This window comes from Myripristis murdjan, chromosome 7, assembly GCF_902150065.1.
Source record: "Myripristis murdjan chromosome 7, fMyrMur1.1, whole genome shotgun sequence".
Taxonomy (NCBI): domain Eukaryota; kingdom Metazoa; phylum Chordata; class Actinopteri; order Holocentriformes; family Holocentridae; genus Myripristis; species Myripristis murdjan.
The window spans coordinates 29461174-29467120 of record NC_043986.1 but is presented as its reverse complement, the minus strand read 5'-3'; positions in this window follow the sequence as shown (position 1 = coordinate 29467120).

Here is a 5947-nt window from a genome sequence, read left to right as displayed (position 1 = left end):
AGCTGTAAAATGCCAGAGCACAGAGAATGATAATTTGAGGTTCACCTATAGAGCACAGGCTCCTGCCTCCTCTGATGGCATGACTTTAGCTTTCCTCATGCACTCTTTTTGTCTCTCTCTCACACACACACACATGCACACACCCTCACTCACAGCAGACCAAACAGCAGTGTGGAGCCCCTTCCTGAGAACCCAGTTAATCACATCTCCTTTTGCACGACCAGTGGGAGCAGGGAAGGCTTTGTGTGCTCTGTCACACATAGTGAATCTGATAATTCTTGGCATTTCCCATTACAATTCATGGTTTATTCTGTGGATTGTATTGAAAACTAGCTGCTGATACTCGGTGAGAAGACAGGCCGAAAAGCTGTTGGTATAATGCCAGTATGAGTTAATTCATGAGATGAGTTGATAGCTGTGCGCTACAGTAGCGGTACAGTGTAGTGTGTGTGTGTGTGTGCGTGCGCACTGCAAAGAATACCCTCCTATCAAGTCATTTAATCACATGTTCAGTTTTAGAATCATAATCATCCTCAAAAGTAATTTTTCTCTTAAAGGAAAATTCCTTGATGATTGATTGATAATGCAACCAGTCCTCCAAGGGTTGGAGGGCTGGTTACATTATGAGTTAAGCATTTGCGCTCAGAGATATGTGTCACATGGATTCTATCAGGTTTAGTTAGGATAGCATTTTTCAAAAATTTTACGCAAATACGCTAAAACGGTCTTAATATAAGCCCTTACCCAACCATAACCCTAACTTTAACCATATGGATGTATCTTGCTCAAAACTTGGATGGGATTCATAATAGTGCTTCCTCACCAAACCTGATGACAGACTAAACCAGATAGTCCACAAGATCCTTGTCCCTGAGCATCATATTGGGACACCCAAGGTAGCTTTCAGTGTCTTCCCTCTGACACCAGGGGCTTCTGCCCAAGTGGCTGCATCTGACAAGCCAGGAGTGAGACCACGCTGTCAGACTAGGTCCAAAGTCAACGCTTTGGCTTAATTTCTTTGGATTGGGCGTGTATGTCCTTGCTTGTTGAAATGGTGTGGTCGTTTTAAGCTGTTATGACAACAATCAAAAAATCGCTATCATAGCATAGCATATCATTACAGTAGTTGACACAGAAGTTAATGTCTCAGTAATGTCAATTACTTGCAAAATGAGAAAGGAACCCAATGTGCCCTGGAAGCCCCAGTTACTTCAGTCTTTAAATGTATTTGTTCTTCTATGATGACTTATATATGCTTTTTATATACTTTTCCCTCAAGCTGACTTGTCTGCTTATACTTCAGGTAGTGAATCCTACTTTTCTTCAAATGCATTTAGGCAGCACCCTGAGAGTGTGGCTGAACTTGTTGCGTTCAGTCAAAGGCGGGCCTACGTGCATATACAAGGATACAAGGATACAAGGAAGTTTATTTACATATAAATATTATTGTGGTGTGTGTGTGACTGTAGCTATGTCCCTTACCCAATACTCATCACGTCTTGCATCTGCATTGCACCCTGGTCTGCTGAGACTACTATGTATGGAGAAATTGTGAACCCTGCCTCTTCTGCAGTGGATTTCTCACTATACGGTATGATTGCTGAACATAGGGTACAAAATGACAGCTCCAAAAAGCTCTTGCTGTTTGATTGTGATGGACCGACACCAAAACGTAATGTTTACCAATGAAACAATCCATTGTAGCTGTTGGATGTAACACCTTGCTATCTATCTTTCAGTACCTATTCATGATAGTGACAATGACTAAAGCGATTTGGAATTTTCTTTCGAAACAAGTGGGTGACATAACACTCGCCTCCACTACCACTCCGCTTGTCACAGAAAGGAATGTCTTTCATCAAGTGTCATTTTTGCGATACCTGCCTTATTTTGCCTTGTTACGTCGCTACAGAATTTTATTCTAGTTTAAAGAGAAGCAAGACTTCAAGACTGAATACGAGATTAAATGACCACCGTGAAAAAAAAAATTCAAGTGTGTTAATTGTGTAAGTTTTTCAATGAACGAGTTCAAGGCTTTTTTTCCCCACTCATTTCCAACCCTCCCACCCTCTCCTCCTCGTCCTCCTCCAGGTCCTCCTCAAGGCTTGAAATACAATTACAAACAAAACCAGTGAAAGGCATTCACACAATTGCGAATCTGCCAACACCTCCTTATCATTCATTTGTCCCTGTTCAAAACATTTTCCCAAGGTCAGAACAGCAAGTGACCCTCTACGCGTAGAAAATGGGCCATTTATTGAATGAGAGGCAGTGGGAGGCCAATACCAAGCGCAGTCTCAAGAGTCACAGAGTATTATTCCGAAGAAACAAAGTGATTTATTCAGTGTTGGCCGTCGAAGTAGTGAGAACTAATGATGTTCTTGGGTGATTTGTTAAAGTGTGTGTATGGCGTAATTCATTCGAAAGTGGGAACTTCACTTTTTTATGTCTCCACAGGGATCCAAACTCAAGGCTGAACAAGTGGTCGGCGACGCGCGCCGCGCGCCATTATTTGACTTTCATGGCAGAAGCCGCTCTTAAATGGTGTGAGGCATTTCAATGAACGCTATCTGACGATCGACCCGCACAACTTTCTTTCAAGGACCCGTTCCGGCGGTCACAGCGAACACCGCCAAGAGCAACGTGACATTTCTTTCCGGAGGTTCATCCCACGTCCAAAACACGCGCCTTCTGACACAGTAAAAATGTTGCGTTTTCCTTCTGATCCACAGGCAGTTGTGCTCCGTGGTTAATGAGGCAGATCGGGTCAGGATAAGTGCCAGTTGGGCGGACAATGACTCGTAGATGTATGATAGCAATCAAAGCTATGCTGGCGTACCCTACATAAAAGTGCACCCCATGACGTTGGCCTACAGGGACAATAACTCCTGACGTGTTAGCATTTTCCTAATTGTATTATTTCCAACATTCTGCCCTCCCGCCTCCATCTCTCCTCCGCAATCCCTCCTTCCTTCCTTTCTCTCCTCCCAAATGAGATGGGGTGATGGACTCCTCCATTACATGAATGCTATCAAGGGAGTGGTTAATGAGAACGGATAAAGCGCTCCCTATCAGTTAGCTGACCCATTATCGTCCCTTATTGTGGCGAAATCTCATTTGACTGTGTTTTAATTAAACAGCGCTGGCTAAGTAAAAGGCCGCCTCGCATTCAGCGCCGCTGAACCCGGGGCAGCACAGCAGTAATCATTTGGCACAGGTAACTTTTAATCATTCTGCTGACACGACGCGGGACTCACCCTCCGCTGTGATATGTAGGCAGCTTATTAGGGGCCCCTTTGTTGGCTGCCCCCAATTGCTCTTTTTGAAGAACAAAAAGGAAGCAAAAAACAAAAAAAACCTTGCATTTCACGGCCCGCTCTACACTGTAGCGTCGGGAAAAAGAGAGGGGAAATAAAAAAGGGGAGGAAGAGGAGAAAAAAGAGCATAGGCCAGCGTAGCGTAGAAGCAACCTAGCTTTAATCCGCCCTCCCTCTCTGCCACCACCGCGACCGCCACCCCCATCCCAACCAGCCCCCCCCCCCCCCCCCCCCCCAGCTAAAAGTTTTCTAACAAACGCTGCCGACCTCCGCTGTGCTGCGAACTGTCTGGCTGCGAGTAAAGTTTTGCGAGTGTGCTGTGCACTCGTCCTTGGAGAACAAAAAGTTCTCCTGATAAGAAATGAAGAAGAAAAAAAAAAAAAAAAGAAAAAAAAATTGATTTCAAGATAACTGTCTAAGTTCAGAGAGAGAGAGAAAGAGAGAGCAAGAAAGCGAGAGAAGGAGAGCACCGAGGAGAGGGATAAAATATTACCGACAGGGGAGAAAGAGAGGGAAAGAGGAAAAGAAAGAAAGAAAGCAAGAAAAAAGAGCAGAGAGTGCGTGAAGCAGAGAGAGCGAGCGAGATAGGGCAGTGAGAGAAAGAGAGAGAGAGAGAGGGGATGAGCCTGAAAGTTTCTCCCCCTGCGTGGCCTGGTTGTGCTGGCTGGCTGGCTGGCATGTATACAGCCCAGGGGGGACAGTGAATCTCCCTGAACGACACCAAAGCCAGAGAGCTACGGCTGGGGACGGAGCCCGCTCCCTCGCAACACACCGCCTCCCGCTGCTCCGAACCCGGCGCCGGGAAAAGCGAGAAAAAAACCCCAGCTTTGATCTGCCCTCTTTCTCTCTCTCAAACTCTCTTTTTATTTCTATCCATCTCTCTCCCTCTCTCTCTCTCTGTAAAACTTCTTCTCGCCGCCTGACAACATGTCCTCCGAACATGATGTTACTGTACATGCTCTTTTTTTTTTTTTTTTTTTTTCTCCAGTGATGTGAGACTTGTTCCCAGTCAGTGCATACATTTAATGTATAAAACATTTCAGTCAGGCTGCGCTTCAAGTGTGTCGCGATGCAAACACATCACAGGGAACAGTTTTTTTTTTTTTTTTTTTTTTACCATATCATCTTCAAGAGAAATATCAGACTCCCACTTTGTCCGTATGAACTTCTCTGATTATGATAATTACAATGCACAGGCATTGTGCTTGTAATGCCTCATGAGCAGCCAACCAAAGTGAAACGTCTCATGTGTCTGTGAGAAACGTTTTCCCAGGTTTTTCCAAGTGTGGAGTTTCAAAGTAGCTTCTTTTTTGAAATGGTTTGTGTGTATGTGTGTGTGTGTGTGTGTGTGTGTGTGTCCGTGTGTGTGGGAGGGAGAGAGGTGTCGCTGCTGAATTATGCATTGGGTGTTTAGGGCCTGTCAAGTGAGAGAAATGCGGTGGTGAACTGGATGTGGACTGGATTCATGGATGGACGGTGTGTGTGTATATGTGTGTGTGTGTGTGTGTGTGTGTGTGTGTAGTGGTTGAGGGGCGTTTTGTATTTAATACCCACCACCACCTCCTCCCCTCATCTCTCACCTCTCCTCCTCCTCTTCCCCAACTCTTCCTCCTACACTATCTCAACTTTATCTCCTCTTCCTTGGAGCTAAAACAGGGCATGCAGTTCTCTCTCTCTCTCTCTCTCTCTCTGGATCCAGCTCAAACTGTGAAGTTAAGGTAATGCAGCTTTCCTCATCACTTTTTTTTTATTATGTTTGAGTGTGTGTGTGTGTGTGTGCGCGGACATGCATCCTTCTACAGCAATTCTACTTTGTCATCAAATTACTTATCGTCATCATTGAGTGTAGAAAAAGTGAGAATCTGAGGTCGTTCCTGTGCAGAGAGAGGCCTATCAACTGATTTCTAATGAGTCAATTGGAATATTCGCAATATTCCGGTTGCGCACATGTCATGTAAACACGCACCGAATCCGATTAAGGTCATATTCCGGTTGGAGAGAATTCTGAATAAGACCCCTGGCATATGCCTGTTCCAACCAGAATATTGTGCCATGTAAACACCTTAGTCGGAAAATGCCCCGAATATTCAGTCACAACTGCGCATGCTCGACTCGCAAGGAATTCTGGGGCGTCTTTGTTGCTATGGTTACTGAAAGCGGGGAAAGCGACATCATGGTGTGCATGTAAACGTACTCATTGATGACTCTCCACTCGCAGTCGCTGCCACGGGGGCGATACAGTGATGTGCCTGCGTGACTTTGTCCAGCTACCTGTCGCTCGCTGGCATGGCAGGCTGACTTTGTGCTATTCCTGGATATAAACCCACTGTTGTGCTGAGGATGATATGGTCTGTCAGAGGAGGTGAAGGCTAGTAAAACACTTCAATCTGCTATGGAGCTTTGGAAAGCAGCGGTGTCAGTCACGGACTCTCTCACCTCAACTTTACTACCACAAACCCCCAAAGTTCTTAGTGGGTGAGCTCTTCAGCAGTGTTACGTAGGAAAACATTTGCTAACATATTGTTGCAGTGTTAGTGCCGACCCTGAGGAAAACAGGACCAACTGTTTTCCTCGAGTATCAACCTCCTGCTTTTCAAGCTGCTGGTAAGAATTGGAGCTCCTTCAGTTAC